Source organism: Bos javanicus, chromosome 5, assembly GCF_032452875.1.
Source record: "Bos javanicus breed banteng chromosome 5, ARS-OSU_banteng_1.0, whole genome shotgun sequence".
Classification (NCBI taxonomy): Eukaryota; Metazoa; Chordata; class Mammalia; order Artiodactyla; family Bovidae; genus Bos; species Bos javanicus.
In genome coordinates this window covers 16,391,251-16,417,197 of record NC_083872.1, presented here as the reverse complement: position 1 = coordinate 16,417,197, position 25,947 = coordinate 16,391,251, and the positions used below count along the sequence as shown (strand labels likewise).

General features: G+C 37.1%; 1 protein-coding gene and 1 non-coding gene across 4 annotated transcripts in view; one reads left to right on the top strand and one right to left on the bottom strand.

The window, feature by feature from the left end:
• MGAT4C (MGAT4 family member C) overlaps nucleotides 1-25,947 on the top strand; it is a 419,059-nt gene that overhangs the window by 149,656 nt on the left and 243,456 nt on the right. The gene's annotated exons all lie outside the window — the stretch shown is intronic.
• TRNAG-CCC (transfer RNA glycine (anticodon CCC)) lies at nucleotides 13,787-13,859 on the bottom strand. Its single transcript has one exon. It is a non-coding gene; the product is annotated as a tRNA-Gly (tRNA).

Below are 25,947 nucleotides of genomic sequence, written 5' to 3'. Positions count from 1 at the left end.
GAGTGAGGATGAGGAGTCTGATTGTCTGGCTCCAGCTTGAGAGGCAACTGGCAGGCATGTCCTCTTGATAACCTCCTCCAACATTTTACCCCTTCTTGACCGACTTTTACGATTTTATATGGGCCTCTGGCATGCAGCATGCCCTGAACTGTCAGCCTGGGGTTTAACTAGCATGGAGGTGGCTCAGCTTGGGGTGTATCTTGCTATTTTGGAGACAGATGCCACAGCAAGTGTATAGACACATGTAAGAGAAAACACATTCAGATAATGATTTTCAAAAGAAGTAACTTTGTTTTAACCAAGAGCCCCATGACCCAAACCACTGATTTACTAAGGTAGTGGTCAGATCACTCAAGGCATTTACTTGTGTTTTTATGTGATTTAATAAAGATGACACAAGGGCCAACTGATTAGACATGAACACACAACGTTCTCTTTGGATAATGGTGGGTGTGCCTCCTTGTAAGGTAGTAATAATGTGCAAGGCTGTTTCACTTTGGAGGAAAGCTTTTCTATTAGAGATATTTCAGTGTTCAGTGTAGACAGGCTTTGTTGGCTATCACTTGAGGCTTACTGAAGGAATTTAGTAAAAGTTTCTATGTGTGCTGTAAATGTCCGCTAGGCCAATGGAGGAGACAAAGACAGTGTCCAAATGATTGTTCCAGTGGAAAAGAGAATGTGTCCACCTGGCCTGGACGAGAAGGAGGTTGGCGGCTTTAGGAACTGGGCCTGGTTGGCATGTTGTGCATGCCGGCCGGTGGAGACCATGCTGTTGGTGTGAGATGATATACTGGGGGTGGAATACACCAGACCAGGTCTCTCATTTCTCCCCTCTTTCAATAACACGTGTTCCATTTCCAGTATAATGTATTTTAAGAGGTCTGGCTTACAGCACTAAATACTGAGTTGTTTTCACTCAGGGGTACGATGTAACTTACTGCCCTGATGTGACATCTCATAAATTTCTCAGGCATGATGGGGCTTGGTGGTCTCAACAGCATAATGCATTGATCCATGATAAGAGTCAGGGCAGAGGCTGTTTTTTGTGTGTATGTGCATGATTTCTATACATTTGTAGCTTTGGATATTTTGGCCTGGGTCTCCAGTCTGGTATGCGAGGCAACAAGTCCCACTGGTTGACCATTCAAAGGTGTTAAAGCCTGGAGCAGTACATTAGTTCACCCAGCCAGAGTGGTTTTACTTGTTAGTAATTTAATCTACTGCTTTAATATTCTACCTTCCTTTCCATTAACCCTTCTGCTTGCAAACTATAGAGGAAATGGAACTTTCACATCCTATTCTTCTGCCCAGTTTTGCATATTATGACCTTGGAACTCTGACCCCAGATTACTGTCTATTTGATAAGGCTTTCTATACATGATACTCAGCTCTTCTAGTCTTCTAATGGTGCAGCAAGGTCTGTGTGGCAATAAGGGAAACTTTGGGTTAAGCTAGATACAGTGTCCATGCACACCAGGGCCTATTTAGAACACTCACTCAGAGGAAAGAGGCCAATATATTCAATTTGCCAATCCCTCATCAGTGGGGGACTCCAGTGAATGTCATTAGACTCCTTTGGCAGTTATCTTGGGTGGTGTTTAGAACACACAGGGCATGCTGTTACTGCATTAACCAAGAAACTGTGTCTTAAGAGTAATCTGGCATCCTTGGCAATACACAACCCTCTGGAGGCACTACAGTGGACACTCCTCAAGTGCGCTCAATCTGCTGTACCCATGTGTCAGTCACTAGGCTTCCTGATTGCCAGGGGACATCAATGCTTTATAAGTGGAAAAGTGGAAGACAGTGAGGGCTGCCTCAGGCTTTTTCAGGTGAACCCAAATTTCTTGACCCCAGAGGACTTATTGGGAGAAGGCAATGGCACCCCACTCCAGTACTGTTGCCCGGAAAATCCCATGGGTGGAGGAGCCTGGTAGGCTGCAGTCCATGGGGTCGCTAAGAGTTGGACATGACTGAGCGACTTCACTTTCACTTTCCATTTTCATGCATTGGAGAAGGAAATGGCAACCCTCTCCAGTGTTCTTGCCTGGAGAATCCCAGAGACGGGGAGCCTGGTGGGCTGCCGTCTATGGGGTCGCACAGAGTCGGACACGACTGAAGCGACTTAGTAGTAGTAGTAGTAATAGAGGACTTACTAATGATCTTCCACCCATCTGCTTTCCATTGTCTAAACCATAGGGTTAACCCTTTTAGAATAGCTCAACTGTCAGTACAGAGGATTAACAGCCAGGGCTTATGAGTGATTACCAGCCAAACCACTGAGTTCAACCCACTGGCTGTGGCGATTCCTTTTTTTCCCAGGCATCTATATACCAGGCATCAACAGGAATTTCCCCTGCTCCATGTCTGCAGGCCACAGGGACTGCCACAGGAATAGGGGTGGGGTGCTTGGAGGATATGCATACTCTTCAGAGCCTGGAGGCGCCTGCAGTTTTAGAGACTGAGGGCTGGTGGACAAAGTACTCCTGTGCAGCAAGTGGGCCACTTAGTCAAAGAGGGAGTTTAAGCCATGACACAGGTCAGTCCACAGAACATATTCTCAACCCACCATCCCTTGACAGGTAGGGAAGTTCTTACCAGGCTAGGCTCTCCCTTTGTGAGAGGATCTGTGGATAAATGCAGTGTCCACTGACAGAAACTGTTGCTCTATAGGAATATATTGGGATGTTGTGCCCTACCAGAGCTGAGACCAAAGTCTTAGGAGTACTCTCTCCTGTTTTCTCTGTCATAGTGTACAACCCATACCATCTGGAGTCACAGACGCATCAAATTCAGATGGTAGTCCTGTGCAGGAGATGCTCAGAGCTCAGCTGGTAAAGAATCCACCTGCAATGCAGGAGACCCTGGTTCGATCGCTAGGTCAGGAAGATTCCCTGAAGAAAGGGATAGGCTATGCACTCCAGTATTCTTGCTTGGAGAACTCCATGGACAGAGAAACTTGGCATTTTACAGTCGTTGGGATCGCAGAGAGTCAGACACAACTGAGCGACTTTCACTTTCACTAGTAGTTTTGCCTTCTTAGAGGCAACTTGTTTTGATTCCTAGTCCCATATATGCCCTTTCTTTACCAGGTGGTATAAGGAATGCCAAGTAGGAAATAAAGATCTTTCAAAACCCCCAAAATCATTACAAAGTCTTGTATCTCTTTCACATTTGTAAGGGCTGAATAGAATTGCATCTTCTCAATTCCAGATTCCAGAACAGAGCATGTATTAGCCATCTAAATAACTCCCCAAACTTCTGGCTGTGCCTGGACCTTGAATTTTCTGGGAGTTCCTCACCCACAAAGTTGCAAACTGATCTGCAGCAGAGGCAGGTCTTCATGTGTTAGCACTATGTCATCAATGAAATGGGCCTGCTTTCTTGCTCAGGGAGGGAAAAGAGGGAAAGATCTTGGATTACTTCCCATGACATATTGTAGGTAACCTTCGGGGAGCAATTGAAATGTCCATTGTTGCCTCTTCCATGTGATCTTAATTTTTAGACACTTATCAGAGTCTTTTCCATAAATCTCAAAGATGAAGCACTTTTGTAGGAACATATTATCAGAGTAAAACAAAATGATCTCCAAACCACTTTATGATCCCAAGGCTGTATCCTTGGGTGGCTTCTAACAAAAGGAATATAGAACACACATCCAAAGAATGGGTAGGGATGAGGAGTCTCTGATTTGGTGCACTCATGGGTCAACCAGCAGACATGTCCTCTTGATTATCTCCTCCAAGAGTAGGATGAGCTTATATCACTTTCTATTTAAAATGACCCTATTTAAATATACCTTTTTCATATGTTGTTTAGAATTCATATATATATATATATATGTACATATTTCATAGGTACATAATTCACAAATTTATATATTTTTATAATATAGTAGACTAGATGATTTTTCAAAGTGAATGGTATATACCCAATCAATTTTCATCTTAGTAGGCTTCCATGCCTTTTTATTGTTTTTACTGTTCCTACCATGATGACATGTATTATTTTTAATGATTAGCAAGTAAAAGATTATCAAGTACCAAATGACTGTAGTATATCCAGTTTTGGATAAGAGCACTTGATCAATTACAAAATACTTCTGATAAACCTACATATATTAAAAAATAAATCAAAAACTCTTGAAACTATAATGGAAAGAAAGAACACAGCTGAGTTGTCTTTAACTGATTTTGATAGTAAAAATAAGCTAGATATATAATTTATACATATACTTACTAGAATTTCATTGCACAGAGGAAAATTATGATGAAAGATTATATACAGTTCCCAAGGGGGAAAAATCAGTTCTTGAGTTATTTAAATAGAATCTATGAATATTGTTAGATGCTCATACAATACATGCTTAGAAAGGGAATTCCTAATAATAATTTTAAAAAGCTATGTAAAATAAATGAAATTATAAGTCTTCTGCTTTGCTATTATTAAGTCTGCTTAATTCACCCTTCACTCTAGTCAGAACATAAAGTAATCGTCCAGGAATTCACCAACAAACCTTTGAGACCGCGGTGATACAACTGTGAAACCTAACAACTCAGAAGGAGATTAAAGGTTCCACTCCTGAAACACAGTAAGAATGTCACCTATCAAAGGCTGCACCTTCGGAGTCCTTGTAATAAAAGTCTCAGTCGTAATCTAATGTGCCATTAACATCAGAGTGTCTGCCAGCCTACAACACTGGTTTTGCTTTAAACATGTTGAGTACTAACCACCTGGCTAGCTTCCAGATTTCTAGTTGCTTGTGGGGTAATGACTGAAACTTTATCAGAGAAACTTAGCTCTTTGAAGAGACTTGCATGTAAGCAGCTTATGGAGAAACTGTTTTCTGCAACATGTCACTTCATTTCTAAAATATGTTTAATTCACACTGAGCATCAAAGGCATTCGTTTTGCAAAATTCCTAAGATTACACCACACTTGCTGTTGTTTAGTTGCTAAGTCATGTCCAATTCTTTTGCAACGCCATGGACTGTAGCCTGTCAGGCTCCTCTGTCTATGTAATTTCCCAGGCAAGAACACTGGAGTGGATTGCCATGTCCTTCTCCAGGGAATCTTCCTTACCCAGAGATCAAACATGAGTCTCCTGCGTGGCAGGCAGATTCTTTCACTAAGCCATCTGGGAAGCCCAACTGACCAATTAGGTACACATATATGATAAAGCGGTAGCTTTGCAAGTATTCCCCTTATATGATAATTCACACATACAAAAATAAAGATGCTTTTAATGGATCTTGCCTCAGGATAAATTATCTCTTTTAGCTTAAAAGTTGCTTAGAGGCAGAAACATTCTCTTTTCAACAATGTGGAAAATATCCTTGTCACTTATCAAGCAATTAATTTGCTTAAAGAGGATGTTTTAGAAAATTTCTATTAGTGGCTAAAATCTGATTTATAATCTGTATAGATTTCTAACACATTTTATCTGATTACCAGAACAATCAGTGATACCAAACTTCAGGCATAAATTTTTAGATAGTTTTATTTCCATTTGAGCAAGTCCTTCTACGACCTCAACTATTGTAGGCAACCATGACTGCTCAGGATCGTGTTGACCCTGAGAAAATGCAGTAAGGGAAGGGATGACCAATTCATAATGTAATGGAAATTACTTTTTCTTTTTGGCACATGAATTAGGAAGGAAGTAAGAAAAGGAGAGTGTTTGAAGTCGATAGTCATCTGTTAAAGGTCACATTTTCGGTGACATCTTTGCTACAAATCTGGGAAAGAAATTCTTCGAAAACTTTTGCTTCATCCTGTAGATGGCAAAGGTGAAATTCCTTTTGTATTGTTCAGATTCTTTTTTTTTTCCTCTTGGTGTGTTACCAAACAAACACATGAAAGTGAAACTTGTGCTTTCAAGTCTTTCCCTGATCAAAATAGCAATATGTTGGCCTGATCAGCTTCACGTTTGTGACAAATTCTTATTTTCTACTATATAATTAGATCAACTGGCTGGATATATTTATTTTCTCCCAAAGATAACTAGTTCAACTGAAATTCATTTATACAAGCATTGTAGTTTAGGTCTAATAATGCCTTTGTGTTAAAGGATGGATGAAATCGAAAAGTTCAAAACTTATTTGACTCCCTTTAAATGTTTGATAGCTTGTTTACTTACATTTATTCTATTTGAAATGCCAAGACATTTGCCCTTTTCATGTAGCTTGTGGGGCTACTCATTAATATTTTTTTTCTGATGTCCAGTCATTTCAAAATATTAAACATTTCACAATGCATCTATATGTTTATAAAAGTCAATTAAATAGTTCCTACCTTCAAAAAGTGCTCAGCCTGATGGATGTAGAGAACGAGTTAAAAATGCATCATAGCCGCCATTGTCAGTGCCTTTTTATTTGTTCAATACATATTTATAAGCACCTGTTATATACCAGGCACAGTTCTAGGGTTTAAACACATATCAGTAAATTCAACCTACAAAGATCCCTGCCCTCACAAGGAGCTTCCATCTTGTGTAGTTACTAAGTCATGTCTGACTCTTTGAGAACCCATGGACTGTAATCCACCAGGCTCCTCTGTCCATGGGATTTCCAAAGCAAGGATACTGGAGTGGGTTTCCATTTCCTTTCCCAGGGGATCTTCCTGACCCAGGTATTGAACCCACATCTACCTGCATTGGCAGGCAGCTTCTTTACAGCTGAACCACCTGGGGAGCCCTTCATCCTAACAAGGAGCAATTAAACCATTTTACATTCTGATCAATAAGATTAACGTCTTCTCTCCCCATGGGAACTTGTCAGGGCATGAATAGGCAGAGATGGAGGTAAGAGAATGGAAGTATTCCTTCTTCTCTTTAATAAGGACAATATTTTGAATTGGTCATCTTGAAAATACTTCTACATGGTCATACTGTGCTTTTTTGAAACTGTGCTTTCTTACAAATTATAAGCTGATAATTTGCTTATAGAAGTTAAGTCTAATACTATTTCCTACTGTATAAACTAATTTATGTTTTTCGCTTTTACCATGAAGCATTTCCTGACTGTTCCTGACAGAAATCTATTTCGTTTTACCCTGGAAAACAATTCTTTATTAAAAACCTCTTTTATGATGCTCATTTTGTTTTTAATTTTGTAATTAGCCCTTTCTATCCTCACTTTCAACATCCTCCATGGATTTAACCCACTATAGATCAAAAATATTTGGAAAAAAATTACAGTAATTTCTAAAAGGCAAAACTTGGATTTGCCACTCACCAGCAACAATTAACATTGTATTAGGTATTATAAGTCTAGAGATGTTTTAAAGTATACAAGAGGAATGCATAGATCATATGAAAATATATACCATTTTATATAAAGGATTTTAGCATTGGCAGATTTTGGTATCTTTGGGAGTGGGGGGATACCTGAAACCAATCCCCCTCAGATACCGGATGCCAAGAGATGACTGTATGTGGTTATGTGTTTTCTGGTATCATTATTAGATTTAAGCTGTGCTGTGCTTAGTTGCTCAGTTATATCCAACTCTGCAACCCCAGGGACTGTAGGCCTCCAGGCTCCCCTGTCCATGGGGATTCTGGAGTGGGATGCCATGCCCTCCTCCAGGGGATCTTGCTAACCCAGGGATCAAATCCAGGTCTCCCACATTGCAGATAGATTCTTTAGTGTCTGAGCCACCGGGGAAGCCATACTTACAGGCCAAAACTATGTGGTAGTCATTCCATTATCTCTGAGACCTAAATGGCTCCTACTGAAAAACATTTGCTATATTAATTTGAGGTATAACCAACGTAAATTAAGAATTACAACAAAGAACACACATGCACACATTGTATTCTCCATTACTAGTCTCTAATTCTCAATTTGAATTTTGGTGTGATTTTGAATTATGTGTGTTTGCATCTGCCTACATACCTAAATGCTCTGCCATATTCTCCCAATATGTTAGAAACAAAAGTATAATTTCTGATTTCTATAACTGAGCCATTTTCCCCAAGAGACAAAAAGAGCTAATTAAAATATCTTATTTTTATATTAATATAATATGTTTTTACTCATTATTCTTATAATTCATGTTTTAAGAAATATGCATTTCTAAAGGCATCTAGATTGTATTTTGTGAACACATGTACCTATATCATTATGTGGGAAGTTACAACTCTATTATGATGAATTATTCAAAATTTATAACTATTTTCATTTGCTTTCCAGTATATTTGAACATCTCTGGTTATTAATATTCAGGTTGTTCATTGATTTATGAACAATACTAGTTAGAGTATCTGAAACAAAATTAGGAAAAGCATCAATGCATTTTTTCTCTTTCCAAATCTTTATACAGTTCGTGATCCCCCTGGATATAAGAAAGCACAAGTTCACATTGATAATCCCTGATAACATTCACTAGCGGGTGGGGATTGGTTCCCTGAGGAGTTAGGCAGTTGACAGGCTCTGCCTGTCAGGCAGGCAGTTGACAGTTTGTGTAGTTTGACTTTGCTGATCTCAACAAGAATTAATTCTCCTAGCTGTGGCGAATATATAAGTGTTGTAATGACATATATCTAACAGTTCCTTGCTGACTTTATTTATTTGTTTTGTTTTGTTTTATATAGGAGTCTTACATACATAAACAGAAAACATTAGGATTTATTGGCATGAGGAATCAATGTCAAAAATGCAAATCCTACTTCCTTCTGTTTCAAAAGGAAAATTCAACATTCCCTTTATTAAAGTGCAGACAAGTCCTATGAATGTGATCTTACTCTTGTCTCTTCCCTCCCGACCCCACCTCCATCAATATTGATTTAAATGTTTCTCCTGATTAATGGAAAGCTCCAGAAACTCTCTTTGGGGATTCAAAAGGCTCTTCTTACTTCAAGCTAAAGATATTTATTCCATTGGTTTAAATAAACATTTTTTAAGGAAAGCATTTATTGCATGCATTTTAGATTTCTTATAAAATATACATAAAAAGGCACCTTAAAATCATCTGTTGATAAATAATGGTGCACTCAGGTAAAATTTTAGGCTATTGATCTTTTTTGATCTTCCTGTTTTTTCTAGTCAAATGAGTTTCCTTAAGGAATATTTAATTGATTTCCTCTGGTTTTATTCTCCTTTTCAATTAGATTGTTTTCCTTGTCTGCAAAAAAGTCAATAGGAGAGATGGATGTGGATACACAGTTTCCAGAGAAAACGAGCCAAATGAAGGGACCCTATCTTATTCTTCCTTTGTACCTGCAACATCTAATGTAGTGCTTGATGCATAATGTAGTTCAATAAATATTTGTTGAAGTGAACAAGCTGTACAAGGAGGTCATGCATAAGATCTACTGAAACAACATGTTATTGTACTTGAAGGAATAGGTACATGGAGAAATTAAAGTCATGACTCAGAAACTTAGAACATCAGGTTCTGATCTAATACCAAGATGAGGAAAGATTCTGGCTCATGTTTCTAGCTGTGCTACCACATCATTTAACTCCATTATGGAATAGTAATGCCAAACCATGTATTATTTTATTTTTTTCCTCTACCATACCCACAAAATAATGTTAGCACATCAGAAGAAAGGATTATTTGGGTCAGATACTCCTATTTTTGCCCTGAATTCTCTCAAACACAGATACTAAACTATTAAAATTATGAACAGTACATTAAAATAGAGATTCTTAAAAGATGCTAATTATGTAATGCTAAGTAAAAACAGTCAGTATAATATTCTATGATGATAAATTTATTTAGCAAAGACCAAAATTTGAAATTCTATTCTATATGTTAAAATACGGAAATCTGATGCATGATAATAGAACTGCCATATTGAACCTATCAAGAATTCATTTACATGAGGGGATAAGTCACTTGAAATATTAGTTATTTTATCCTGAGAAAACTTGTGCCTGACTCTAAACGGAAAGCTGCTATTAAAAGGGAGGAATATTTACTAAATCTTTTATTGAGGCATTAGGAGCACAGGACGTGTTAATATTTAGAAGAGTGTAGCAGCAGTGGCGATGACTAGGACATTTCATCTCTATCTAGAGTTATTGTTGGTACTCATTGGAATATGAAATAGACACTGAGCTGTGAGAGGGGATTGTTCCTTTGGGACATGTATTTTGAGGACATCACAGCAGCATCTCAGCTTTGTTAGTGCCTAAGGCAGGCTATCAAAAGTCATGGGAATGAAAACAGTGGTGGCATAGGCATTCTCAGATGGAATCAAAATTACGAGCCAATACTGCCAAGGAAGAAAATGATAGAATCTAAATGGAAGCAAGAAGACTATTTCATATATACACTTGAAACACTTCCTGCATAAAACAGAACAGGATGAGAAGGGATTTGAAGAGACTAGAGGTCCTAAATAATTAGGCAGGGGTGATCCCTAGAAAGACATTTTGATATATTATTCTGACAATAGCATGATAAGAAAAAACATAAATGATATTAACACATGCTTTTAAAATTCATGGGAAATAAATTTTAGAATTCATTACGTTAAAAGAATAACAATATGCATGCCATGGTGCTGAATTTAAATGTATTTCTTTCTGTTTTCCAGACTTTTTTTGTATAGTACTTGCTTGTATTATATTCTTTAAAGAAACCAGTATAGGTAGTCAAAACTACCTGGTCCCAATAATTTATGTTCTGACTACTTCAGAGTCTCATTTCTATTTTCATTTGTCTCTCCATCCCATTATCCCATCTTAAAGGATGTTTCCTGAGCACATGAAATCCTAAGTGTGAACTTTGGACCAGATTCAAGGTACAAAGTATTAGTTTCTTCTCTGGATTGATGGTAAGGAGATGATCATTGTTAGCTTTCAAACTTCTATTCAAAAGCTAAATATGCTATGGACTCCAGTCAGAACACAGATATCTCTCTTAGATCACTTTTTTAAACTCTCTCCTGCCCTGCTTTGCACGTTAGTAGCAACCCTGTTTTGGAGAAGGCAATGGCACCCCACTCCAGTACTCTTGCCTGGCAAATCCCATGGATGGAGGAGCCTGGTAGACTGCAGTCCATGGAGTTGCTAGGAGTTGGACGCGACTGAGCGACTTCACTTTCACTTTTCACTTTCATGCATTGGAGAAGGAAATGGCAACCCACTCCAGTGTTCTTGCCTGGAGAATCCCAGGGATGGGGGAGCCTGGTGGGCTGCCGTCTATGGGGTCGCACAGAGTCGGACACGACTGAAGCGACTTAGCAGCAGCAGCAGCAGCAACCCTGTTTAAGCCTTAAAAAATGAGTTTAGTTGTTATACAGAGTTTGCTCACTCCAAATTAAATTTTTAAATGTAAGGTCTGAAATATTACTTATTTGACTTTTTTAAAAACACATGAAGTTATGCAGCTGACCCTTTCCTATAATATAAGCAAAGTGGTGCTTGTCTGGTGAAGGTAAAGATTCAGGAGACTTAACATGAATGCATAAATCTTGTCATCAGGTGATTCAGAACATCTTTAAATAACTATATGTGTGTCGGTCAGAAGAGTGAGATTATGTGTGTTTAGGTGCGGGAATGACGTGGAGTTAAGGAAACAAATATTGAAGATGTTACACCTTATGCCTAAAACACTTTACCATCAGGGATGTGTTTTCAAACATAGAAAGTCCCATTTACCATCCCTGCTGTATTTGAGGACAAACTCGGTTGGCAAAAGAAAAACAGGTAAAGCCAAAATAATTTCTAAAGACTATAAAATTTTGAATACCTTATTAGAAACCCCAAATATTAAACTCAACTGCATGCAAAAGGCTATTTCATTCTGTTTTATTTTCTGTTTTTCCTCCACCTCTTTTGGAGTACCAAATTATCTTCCCCTCCCCTAGAGCCCATTTTTTGAGACTTAAATGATAATTTAATAAGAAATTTTCAGTGGAAACTCTGTTCAAGGCAGAATTCTAATCACCAGCATAAAACAAAACCAAGACTGCTCTTTTGGTGCTTTGCAATCTAGTGAATTTAGATGGAAAATAACAAACAAATAATTACTTTAAGACATGACAATTGCTGGAAAGGAAATAAAGGAGAATAAGGGCAGGGGAGAAAATCATGATTTTAGAAAATCATGATATTTAAAATATTTATAAAATCAATATTTTATATCATGATCTCTCTAACATGGTAGTTTTGATCGGAGATGTGGAAGAAGTGACATCCAGCCACCAAGGTCAGAATATTTTAGGCGCAGAGAGTTAATGCCTGGAAATAAGCACATGCTGAAATAGAAGAAGGCCATTGTGGATGTAGTAAAAAGAAAAAGGTCAAGAGTACTAGATCAGGTGAGAGGTGATGGTGGCTTGGACTAAGATCATAAAAATGGAAGTGATGTCAAGCACTTGAATTCTGAATGAGTAGGTAAATACAGATTCTAGCTGAAGACCCAGTCCTGGGCCACTCCATTATTTGGAGGTTGGAAAAATGAGGAAGAACCAGAAAAAGAGACTAAAAAGCAGTATTTATTGAGAAAGGGGGAAAAAAAGAAAATGATATCTTTGATGCTGATAAAGAAAACAAGGAGGTAGTGATCAAATGTAGCAAAAGCTGAAGAGATTATTAAGGACTGGAAAATGAAGACCATTGAACTTGGCAACATGGAATCCATTAATAGCTTTGAAAAGAGAATCTTCACAGAATAATGAGAGCAAAGCTTATTTGTGGAGACTTTTAAAATGAGTGGGAGAGTCAAAAAGGGAGAGAGCAATATGTACACCCATGGCTGATTCATGTCAATATATGGCAAAAACCACCACAATATTGTAAAGTAATAAGCCTCCAATTAAAATAAATACATTAAATTTTAGAAGTATTTAAAAATGTTTAAATGACAGGTGTTTCATTGGTTAGGCTCAGAAATTACCAATAAATCTGAAATAAATATTTTGGAAAAAAAATGAGCGAGACAATAAAGTGCAATAACAAACAAATGATTATGTGTTTGTGCATCTTAAAACACATTCTTGAGAAAATGTCTGTGTATGTCTGTAAATGGGAGCAGACAAGGGGAGGACTTACTAGGTAGATTGGATTGTGGAGTCAGAAGAGGTTCTTTTTTGAGGTGGGAACCATTATATAACTTTATATTTTGATGTGAGCAGTACAGTAGAGAAGAAAAAAAAATCATCTATAACAGAGAGAAAGAGGGAAGCCAGTTGGAAAATGTATATCCAGGAGTATGCATAAAGGGCTGAAATCCAGGTCATTAGGTAGAGGAATTGGTTTTAGGCACATGATCCTTTCTTTTTTTAACAGGAAAAAGGACAGATACAAGTGGTTGAGTATGTAGGTAGGTTAACTGACTTGGTAATTCGCCTTGAGGTAGGAGGGCAGAAATCTAAAAGGTTCTTATCTGATTTCTCCTATTTGCTCAATGACAAAAAGAACAAGGATATCAGGTGAAAAGGAGAGAGGAAATGTTGGAGGCTCAAGGAGGTAGTGATAAAACTTTTACCAGAACTGAGTGATTATCAGGTATTGGAAGGAAAGGAAATGAGCAAAGGAGCTGATAGACTTCCTCACCAGTAAATACAGATCCTCAGAAAGGACTCCTCATAAACTGTATTCCAGTCACATGGAATTCTTTTCTTACTCCTCAAATATATCAAACAGTAAGGTCTTTGAAAATTCTGGTGTCCTGATATGAGAACTATCTAACTTTTTAAAAATAATGTATTTTTTTTATAGTACATAATTTTCTTTTATTTTTTTAAATATAGATTATTTTTAAAAAGTTAGATAGTTCTCATATTATTATTATTATTATTGGCTGTGCTGTATGGTATGAGGGATCTTAGTTCTCTGACCAGGAATTGAACCTGAGCCCCCTGCATTGGGAGTACAGAGTCTTGGCCACTGGACCACCAGGGAAGTCCCAATAACTATATAACTTTTAATCATTTTTTAAACCTCAATTTAAATTCCAGGAAGTACTCTTTGTACTTGTTCCTACCATAGCAATTATATCCAATTGTACAAACTTCTTTGCTTTCTCCAACTGCTTGTATATTCTTCATATGATGGCGTTATATCTCCAGTAACTATGGGGAAAATACTGCACATTATAAAATTACAAATATCTGTTATTATATGCAGCTGATTTTGTTGCATTTTCTCCCTCTCACCAAAATTTAATTCAGTGAGCACCTACAAATTTGCAAGGTAAATTTGTATTTAAAATTGTATGTTGTTTTTATTTATTTTTTTTTACTTCAGTACTATGAATTTTATTTTAGTTAAAATATTATGGTGCTCAATATGACTTAAACAAAAGTTCTGTGTTCATCAGTTCAGGAGCCAGTTTCCCGTAGACCCCCCCTCATGTCCTGGTAATCACTGACCCTATACTTGTGTGTGAGAAGAGCAGCGAGGTGTGGAAACTATGAGCTAAACCATCATCTTGGTTCTGCCTTGGTTGTTGTGGTCACTGTTTTGCAGTATATTGAACTGCATGTGAGAGAAGGGGTGGGTAGAGGCCTTTCTTTTTTTTTTTTTTTTTTACATGTGTTCCCCATCCTGAACCCTCCTCCTTCCTCCCTCCCCATACCATCCCTCTGGGTCGTCCCAGTGCACCAACCCCAAGCATCCAGCATCGTGCATTGAACCTGGACTGGCATCTTGTTTCATGCATGACATTTCACATGTTTCAATGCCATTCTCCCAAATCTTCCCACCCTCTCCCTCTCCCACAGAGTCCATAAGACTGTTCTATACATCAGTGTCTCTTTTGCTGTCTCGTATACAGGGTTATCGTTACCATCTTTCTAAATTCCATATATATGCGTTATTATACTGTATTGGTGTTTGTCCTTCTGGCTTACTTCACTCTGTATAATAGGCTCCAGTTTCATCCACCTCATTAGAACTGATTCAAATGTATTCTTTTTAATGGCTGAGTAATACTCCATTGTGTATATGTACCAAAGCTTTCTTATCCATTCATCTGCTGATGGACATCTAGGTTGCTTCCATGTCCTGGCTATTATAAACAGTGCTGCGATGAACATTGGGGTACACGTGTCTCTTTCCCTTCTGGTTGTTTTTAAAATTGGAAACTATTAGAAGCACTTTTACTTCAACTTCATGACTGGTAACACTGAACAGAAGAGAGTACAAGTTACAATACTCATTTGAAAAATGCGTATGTCCACTGTGGTGTATGGAGATTTGAGAAAACAACAGCAAGAATAATAACAACAGAAACTAGGAAGTAATAAAACATTAATAAAGATTATATAATTCCTCAACTTTAAAAGTTTATTTTTGGGTTTAATTATTTCTGAAGAGATTAAAATTAAGTACAATTCATCTTCTGGCTGAGATTTTTTTAATAGTGTTCCATAATTAACTCAAGCCTGTTATTCAAACTTTGACTGTCATCCAAATATAAAGGTATAATTTAGATGGATAGAAACAGACGTTGCAAGAAAACAGTATAACAATAAAAGCCATTATTTTCTTATTTTATTCAATGTCAGGAAAGTATAATAGAAAAATCTGTCACTTTTGATGGAGAAGAGTGTAATTAAATTTAGTCCTACTTGAGAACTTTGTTTCAATTTGATTTTCAGTTAACCAAAGCTCATTGTTTAGTTTAAAAGCTTGTAAATTTAGTTGTCTTATCTGCACAAAGGGATACATTTGAAGTACCACACCTGATTTTAAAATATATTTTCCGTTCTCTTTGATCTGTATTATAATTTTACTTAAAGCTGATTCTCTTTTAAAAAGGAGAAATGTTGCTTTTTTTTTTTCACATTTCTTGTTTTCCTTTTTCAGACAGCTTATATTTTGGGTTTTTATACTGTGGATTGTACCTGTGTGATGTGTACGATAGCAGTTTCTTTGAGAATTCCTGTTTCTAACATGTGTGTGTGTATGTGTATATTGTTGAACAAGATGGAGGATGCAAAGTTACCCCATTTATTGTTGAAAGATCTTGCTTTTTTCATTATGATATGATAGAAAGTACCAGAAACGGATTAAAAAAAAAAAAAAAAAGCACACACAACAAAACCTAAAAATGATACAAATGAACTTACAACACACAGAGAGGAAAAAAACTCATGGTTGCCAGGGAAAAGGGATAGTTAAGGACTTAGGGAAAGTCATGTGCACACAGCTACATTTAAAATGGATTACCAACAAAGACCTATTGAATAGCACATGGGACTCTGCTCAGTGTTATGTGCCAGCCTGGATGGGAGAGGGGGTTTGGGAAAGAATCAGTTCAGTTCATTTCAGTTCATGCAGTCGTGTCTGACTCTTTGCTACCCCATGGACTGCAACACGCCAGGCCTCCCTGTCCATCACCAACTCCCGAAGCTTACTCAAACTCATGTCCACTGAGTCGGTGATGCCATCCAACCATCTCATCCTCTGTCATCCCCTTCTCCTCCCACCTTCAATCTTTCCCAGCATCAAGGTCTTTTCCAGTGAGTCAGTTCTTCGCATTAGGTGGTCAAAGTATTGGAGTTTCAGCTTCACCATCAGTCCTTCCAATGAATATTCAGTACTGATTTCCTTTAGGATGGATGGTTTGGATCTCCTTGCAGTCCAAGGGACTCTCAAGAGTCTCCTCCAACATCACAGTTTAAAAGCAATAGCTTTCTTTATGGTCCAACTCTCACATCCATACATGACTACTGGAAAAACCATGGCTTTTACTGTTTGGATCTTTGTCGGTAAAGTAATATCTCTGCTTTTAAATATGCTGTCTAGGTTAGTCATAGCTTTTCTACCAAGGAACAGGCATCTTTTAATTTCATGGCTGCAGTCATCATCTGCAGTGATTTTGGAGCCCAGAAAAATAAAATAAATAAATAAATAAATAAGGTCTCTCACTGTTTGCATTGTTTCTCCATCTATTTGCCATGAAGTGATGGGACCAGATGCCATGATCTTCATTTTTTGAATGTTGAGTTTTAAGCCAATTTTTTCACTCTCCTCTTTCACTTTCATTATGAGACTTTTAGTTCCTCTTCCCTTTCTGCATATCTGAGGTTATTGATATTTCTCCCAGCAGTCTTGATTCAGCTTGTGTTTCATCCAGCCCAGCATTTCACATAACATACTCTGCATATAAATTAAATAAACAGGGTGACAATATACAGCCTTGATGTACTCCTTTCCCAATTTGGAACCAGTCTGTTGTTCCACATCCGGTTCTAACTGTTGCTTCTTGACCTGTATACTGATTTCTCAGGAGGCAGGTCAGGTAGTCTGATAGTCCCATCTCTAAGAATTTTCCACAGTTTGTTATGGAAATACAAAACCTATGAGAATGCTATACCCCAATACAAAATGTTTTTGGTGTTAAAAATACATAAGTAAAAAACAAAAAACAAAAAACAAAAAAGCTGTATCTCTAATAGATAATCCAGAAAGACTCGATTTTAAGCAGAGGGAGCTTTATTCAACCTTCTGCAGTAACTTCTATGGCAAAGAATCCCCAAAACAAGAGATATGCTGTATGTACACTTAATAATTGAATCAAGCAATGTTACACTGACAAGAAGCACAAAACTGGAGATTAAAGAAAATAAAAGAAAAGAAAAATCCAGAAATTAAGTCATACAAACTTGCACCCACAAAATGCACAGCTTATGGGGAAAAGGATGCCAGGGGTAGCAGCCACATATCCTGTTTTAATCTGAAAGATATGTATACCCTAACTTACTCCAGAATGCATGATCTGGGGGGAATCTTGTAAATTATAGCATTTTCATAGAAAACAATCTGTACTCCGTAATGAAATCTAATGTGGAGTTCCTCCAGGCTTAGAAAATAAAGGTAAATCATGAAGACCCTTTGAGGCCATAGAATCTGAGACTAGAATCCACAAGAAACTGATATTGAAACTACTAAGTGATATTTTGGGGGCTCCAAAGAGCTCTGGTTCTTTTTGTCTCAGTGCAGAAATTCAGTGAGAGACAAAATGACAGATAAGTGATTTATTAGAATATGATGCTTCTAAAGTCTTGCAAATGGGCAGGAGAGCATTGTATTGCCCCAGGTACTTAGTGAGTTACATTTTTATAACCAAAGGGAAAGAGAAAAGGGTGAGAAGACCTTCTCCTTCCTTGTTCTTCCAGTCTTCCATTATTAACTCCTCCTACATGTTGGGCAGGGGAGGTTTGAAAAAATTATTTGAGGCCTTGGTATAATGAGCGTCTTTCTCTTTGAAACGTCACCTTTCCCTGAACTATTGTTTTGTGTGTGCAGAGAGCATGTCCTTGGGGTCATTAACTTGTTGAGGTCTTTGGACAAGCTGTAGGCCTTATTTATCCACTATTGTTATATTGTCCTGAGGCATGACTTGTGGCTCCATTGTATGGTTGTGTTGCTAAGCAAGTTAGCTTGGTTTTGTTTTTAGGCAAGCCTGTCTGGCTTTGATGCTAAGTGACTTGCCCTGCTTTATGAGCCAAGCAAGCCCACATTGTTTCAAAATTTTCCCATTGCTTTCTTGAATGATCACTCACTTACTTTCGTTTCCCATAGCCCCTTTAAATTTTTTCTCTGGTTACAACACCCTAGTGGGATTTCTGAACTATTTGATTATGCTACTCAGTCCCTATCAATATGATGCAATTTGACCTAATGTTAGAATCAGACTATTGGATCCAAAGGAAAGAAACATATTTATTATTTAGCAAATATTCATTGTGCATGTATTATGTTTCAGATATTACTCTAGACACTAGGAGTAAAGCAATGAATGAGACAGACCAGGTCTCTACCCTCATGAAACATTCCAAAGGTGGGTGGAGATGGACAAGAAATAAAAATCAGAAGGTAACAAGTTTTCTGAAGAAAATAAAACAGGATAATATAAGAACTGATTAAATGGACGTTTCTGGGGGAAGGTCTTTCTGGTGATTTGAGCTTAACAGAGAATGACAAACACAATCCAGAAGGAAAAGGGCCGATGGCTAAGAAAACAGGAAATGCAAAGACAGAAATGAGAAAGAGCTTGAAGAGTTGCATAAACAGAGAAATTCAGTATGTCTAAACTATAGAGATAATTGGAAGAGTAGTCAGCAATGACATCACGCAAGAGAAGAGGATGTAGAGTGGGATACTCTGTGGAATGCAACCAGAACTTAAGGGATGCAACATAAACTGATTAATTTTTTTCAAAGATCACTCAGACCTGCAGGAGGGGAGTGGATTACATGGGCACATAATGAAAACAGGAAAACTATTTAGAATAGTCCAGTAGATGGGTGATGGGGATTTGATTTTAGGCACAGAGATGAAGAAACTTGAAACTTGCTCTAAACATTTTTATCATCACATAATCTTCTCTAATTTTCAAACTGCATCTGTGGTTCTCTTTCACTTTTAACTTTCATTTGGATGGGCAAAAGCCCTTGTTAAGCACATATTATACAATCCAATTCCATATATGAGATATGTGAATATTGATGCATATAACTTTTGAATAAGATGTGATCAGAGTCTCAGTTCATTTTCACTTGATCTTAGCCAAAAGGCCGAGAAGCAGTTCCATGCGTTTTCAAATTGATATGCTAGTTTCTTTTAATTAATCTGTGCTGAAGGACTGTTAAACACAAACTATTTATTTGCTTATTTAGCTGCATTGGGTGTTGGTTAGGGCATACAGGATATGCATTGCATCGTGTGGGCTTTTCATTGCATTGAATAGATTCTCCAGTTGTGGCACGAGATCAGTAGTTGCAGCACGCAGGCTTAGTTGCCCCAAGGCATGTGGGATCTTAGTTCCCCAACCAGGTATCACACCCATATCCCCTGCATTGAAAGACAGATTTTTAACCTCTGGACAATCAAGGACATCCCAAACATAAATTCCTATGATGGTTGTTCTTTGGATTTTAGAGAATAATGACATAACTATTACATATAACAGTGAAATAACACAGTGTGGTATTATTGACTATTTCTAGTCACTGTGAGATTTAAAACTACTAAGTGACAAAAGAGGTGTTTATTTCCTTGTATTGCTTTATGACTCTGGCATAACTTTATCACCAAGCAGTCATTTTGCCCCATATCTGTGAACCCATCGACCTATGGCAGCAAATTCTAGTGGAGATGGCCTCAAACACGCAGAGCAGCAGCAGCTCTTGGGAAGGAGCAGTAGGTCTTGGACTTGCTTTTGGAAAGAACCTGACAAGTGCGTGTCTGCCCCCAATTGATCTGTCAATTTAGATCACTGATGCCAAAAACCAGAAAGGCAAAGTTACTAGAAAATCTCAAGTAAATTAGAAAGATATCCTTCAGCCACAAGTTCTCTTATCCTTCAGCACAGGAAGCTAATGTTCCAGGAGTTTAGCTATTGAGCTAGTAAAGAAGATGTCACACCCTGAAGTCCATGGGGAACCAGGTCAAGTTGAATTCACAGAACACACCATTAAATGCTTTCTTTTAAAGATACAGTCCCTGAGAGAAACTTTTTTTGCAATTTATAAAAAAACAATCTCACTGCAAAGCCATAAATGCCTTTCTTTTTCTATAACCATCTAGTTTCTTTTTTTATTTTATTTTATTTTTATTTTATTTTATTATTTTATTTTACTTTTAAACTTTATATAATTGTATTAGTTTTGCCAAATATCAAAAAGAATCCGCCACAGGTATATATGTGTTCCCCATCCTAGACCCTCCTCCTTCCTCCCTCCCCATACCATCCCTCTGGGTCGTCCCAGTGCACCAGCCCCAAGCATCCAGTATCGTGCATCGAACCTGAACTGGTAACTCGTTTCATATATGATATTATACATGTTTCAATGCCATTCTCCCAAATCTTCCCACCCTCTCCCTCTCCCACAGAGTCCATAAGACTGTTCTATACATCAGTGTCTCTTTTGCTGTCTCGTACACCGGGTTATTGTTACCATCTTTCTAAATTCCATATATATGCGTTAGTATGCTGTATTGATGTTTTTCCTTCTGGCTTACTTCACTCTGTATAATAGGCTCCAGTTTCATCCACCTCATTAGAACTGATTCAACTGTATTCTTTTTAATGGCTGAGTAATACTCCATTGTGTATATGTACCACAGCTTTCTTATCCATTCATCTGCTAATGGACATCTAGGTTGCTTCCATGTCCTGGCTATTATAAACAGTGCTGCGATGAACATTGGGGTACATGTGTCTCTTTCAATTCTGGTTTCCTCAGTGTGTATGCCCAGCAGTGGGATTGCTGGATCATAAGGCAGTTCTATTTCCAGGTTTTAAGGAATCTCCACACTGTTCTCCATAGTGGCTGTACTAGTTTGCATTCCCACCAACAGTGTAAGAGGGTTCCCTTTTCTCCACACCCTCTCCAGCATTGATTATTTGTAGACTTTTGGATCGCAGCCATTCTGACTGGTGTGAAATGGTACCTCATAGTGGTTTTGATTTGCATTTCTCTGATAATGAGTGATGTTGAGCATCTTTTCATGTGTTTGTTAGCCATCTGTATGTCTTCTTTGGAGAAATGTCTATTTAGTTCTTTGGCCCATTTTTTGATTGGGTCATTTATTTTTCTGGAGTTGAGCTGTAGGAGTTGCTTGTATATTTTTGAGATTAGTTGTTTGTCGGTTGCTTCATTTGCTATTATTTTCTCCCATTCTGAAGGCTGTCTTTTCACCTTGCTAATAGCTTCCTTTGATGTGCAGAAGCTTTTAAGGTTAATTAGGTCCCATTTGTTTATTTTTGCTTTTATTTCCAATATTCTGGGAGGTGGGTCATAGAGGATCCTGCTGTGATGTATGTCGGAGAGTGTTTTGCCTATGTTCTCCTCTAGGAGTTTTATAGTTTCTGGTCTTACGTTTAGATCTTTAATCCATTTTGAGTTTATTTTTGTGTATGGTGTTAGAAAGTGTTCTAGTTTCATTCTTTTACAAGTGGTTGACCAGATTTCCCAGCACCACTTGTTAAAGAGATTGTCTTTAATCCATTGTATATTCTTGCCTCCTTTGTCAGCTGTCCATATGTGCATGGATTTATCTGTGGGCTTTCTATTTTGTTCCATTGATCTATATTTCTGTCTTTGTGCCAGTACCATACTGTCTTGATAACTGTGGCTTTGTAGTAGAGCCTGAAGTCAGGTAGGTTGATTCCTCCAGTTCCATTTTTCTTTCTCAAGATCGCTTTGGCTATTCGAGGTTTTTTGTATTTCCATATACATCTACCATCTAGTTTCATATAGCGATCTGCAATATGAGTTGATTCCAAAATATCAAATAGGTGATGACAGTAAAATCCAATAAATAAATGCAATCATTAAAGTTTCTACTGTCCCATTTTTTTTTTAAACCTTTGGTTGTGGTATAACAATGTCATAGTGATGTTTTTTCTCCTGTCACAGAATGGTTGTACTTGCTTTTCAGTAATTCTTTTTTGTTCAGTGATATATATCCTCTGTATTCAAAAACTGTGGTAACAAATGAACTATATTATAAGAAATTTAATATAATACCCTGTATCCTTGGGTAGAATAGATTAGAGTATTTGTAATGTGATTTCATAGGTAGTTTGATGAAACAGTATTTCGTTTGAGGAAAACTTGTGCTTGCTAGAAAAGGATGATTTACTGGATATACAAATGAGATTACTATTCTTACTTTATTTCCCTCATTGTTATACTGGCCATATTGAAATGGGAATTCTAGGGCTACAGTCTTTGAATTTGGAGAAGCAGTTATTATCTTTCTTTGATGGAAATGTTAGGAGGTAGCATAAAATTTTTTCCCTCTTTTGAAAAGAACAAAATGCTGAAAAGTTACCTGGTTTATTAACACTTAAGTCACACAGAAGCTCAAACTTTCAAGGACTAAATATGGACCTGGGGATAATCCCTGAAAGAATTCTACTTGGACAAAGAAAATGACTAAGATGACATCTATAGGATTCACTTTAACAGGTGCAAAAATAAAGTCATGTAAGAAGAAATTCTTGTCTGGGTTACCTCCTCTGGAAGTAGGATATGAATAGCAAAAGAAACTAGTAGAAGATATGGGGGAAATGTTGAAGAGACAAGGAGTTAAAGACCAAGTTAAAGACTAGAAATAGCTGTGGAATTTTTTCTTACAAAGACAATGGAAGCAAAGGGGCATATTGCTGTATGCTAATCCCAATCTCTTGGCTTATTCTGTGTCTGTTCTCTATGTTCTAATAAAGCTTTGTTGATATACTTACCACTTCACACCATATTATTGGCTGACCTCCCTCTCCAATCACATTAGAAGCATAAGAACAAACAGGGAGACTCTTATTTCTTTATTCCCAGTGCCTAGCACAAGATCTAGAATATATCATTTGTCAACTCTCTGTCAAATGAAGGAACCAGGTTCAGTACCATGTGATCTCAAGAGAGATGAAGTAACTAAGTAAACATTCAAAACCAAAATAAGTATTACTCTAGAGTAAAATCTGAGATAATATGGAAGCACACACAATTGGTATAATTCTAATTAAACACAAAGACATTTGACACTATTTAGCCTATATGTAAATGATGCTTTATAGAAAATGATAATTTCGCATTAGATATTTTGAAATATTTAAAATATTTTTAATGCTTTTAGGTAACTTTATTGATTCCTAGTTGGATGCTAGTGATCTAGAACTCAAGAAATCCATGAGAACCAATGCCTAGAGTGTTCTGGACCTGGACTAAATTTGAGTTTATGGGTGAGTGTTAGATGGTACCACTTTTGGGACAGGAAAGCTACCAACCCTGGGAAACAAGACAGAGCCTGACATCTCACATCACAGTTCTTTAGCATTAACTGGTTTATTACTGACAATTCTGTTTACTGAAATTCTGAACTTTGTTACCAGGGAAAGAAAGCTGCTGAACATTGCATCTGCAAATCAGGGTTTGCCCCAAGGTGAATCTAGATGTTTAGAAGAGATATATATTGAAAGGTAGAGATGAACATCACAACTTGATTAGGAAATATACATTAAAGAAAAGTACAGACACCTAAGATAAACCAACTGCTATTGTTATCTGAATGTATTTATCTGTGTATAAAATCTTAGATTCAAATAAAATATCTGTAAATATGGGACTTGGTGATTAATGGGCAGGTAAATGGGAAGCGAAAAGGATTTCAAGAAAAAGGAAAGTGAGAAAGTTGAGCCTAAGTTTTCAGGCTTCATCTTTCAAAGGATGACAGAATTACAATCTGTGTTGCTATTAGAAGGCAAGATAGAAGGCAGATGAGTGACAGTATTAGAATTTCTATCTTAGCCCAGAAATGATATTCAAGAACTTTTACCCAAGAGGATTTTTTTGTTGTTGTTTATAGGATAATAAAGTTATTTCTCACTTTCATCTTTAGTGACTGTGGGATAGAGAACTGAGAACTGGTGGGAGTGATTGAAGAGTGAAAAAGAAAATTCATCTTCTCATTTGTGTTGAGCTAGATTCCTTAACTCATGCTTCTTTCCCTCTTATGTCTAGTCTTGCTTTTGCATGTTTGCCCATAGGGAAATGGAAAATACAGATAATTTTTATTTTAATCAACTTGAGAAATGAAATTGATTTGCTTAAGATCAATTAAATTAAACAGTAGGTTGGGAAGAATTTCATGTGCTCTAAAAGCTGATGCTGATGCTAAGAATATTAAGAATGTTGAAAGTTTCTAAAATTGTTTCAGTTTAAAGCTAAATATAAGTCATATGGAAAAATAACTGTCAAAAGTTATAATATCCTTTAACTAATGTTTTCCTTAGAAGAAAATAATTCCAAGGGCTAGAAATAAGATTCTGGCTTAACAGTATGACTAACAATAAATCACAATGTAGATTTATCTTCATTAAACTTTGCAAATTTTTTTTTTCTGAAAGATACCTGACTTTAACACAATAAAATTTTAGCTATTTAATTCTTATAACTGCTGTTAAATGTTTTCTATATTCAGAGAAAAATTAATATGTATGCTGTTAATATTGTGAAATATTGAATAATATGAAATATGAACTCATCAAAGAATTATGTACACAAAATGTCATCAACTTTTGTTTAGTTATATTTTCTTTATAGGTAAAATCTACTTTAAAAATCTATTAATGAAAAGTTTTTATGCATAGTGGTAGTAATACTCTCATTGGAATAATATAATGTCATTTTACTACAAGATTTGTATTGAAAAGGTATATATAAAAGAAAAATAGAAAGGAATTTTTAAGGTTAATCAAGTTGTTAAAGAAACAAATATGAATTTATAGGCTCTTATCAAGTTTATTTTCTGTTTGCATAGTCTCTTACTCAGTTCAGGTCAGTCACTCAGTCGTGCCCAACTCTTTGAGACCTCATGGCCTGCAGCACACCTAGACACTTGAATAGACCTAGTTTGGTGACAATCAATCTACTAGTTAAGAGTTGTAACCACATAGTTGAAATTTGGATTTTAGATTTAAAAGAATCTAGAGGTTAACTCTCTAAAATGTTCCTATCTTCAGGTCTTGAGGGATTATAATTATGCCAGGGATATCACTTTGCTGACAAAGTTCTATGTAGTCAAAGCTATGGTTTTTCCAGTAGTCATTATGGATGTGAGAGTTGGACCATAAAGACGGCTGAGTGCCAAAGATTTCATGACTTTGAATTGTGGTGCTGGACAAGACTCCTGAGAGTCCCTTGGACTGCAGGGAGCACAAATCAGTTAATCCTCAAGGGAAATCAACCCTGAATATTTAGGGGAAGGACTCATGCTGAAGCTGAAGTTCCTATACTTTGGACACCTAATGTGAAGAGCAGATTCATTGGAAAAGACCTCGATGCTAGGAAAGAGTGAAGACACCAAAGGAGAAGTGGGCAGCAGAGGATGAGATTGTTAGAATTGTGGATTCAATGGACATGAATTTGAGCAAACTTTGGGAGGTAATGGAGGACAGAAGAGCCTGGCATGCTGCAGTCCATGAGGTCGCAGAGGTCAGATACGACATAGTGACAACAACAACAATAGAAGTTAA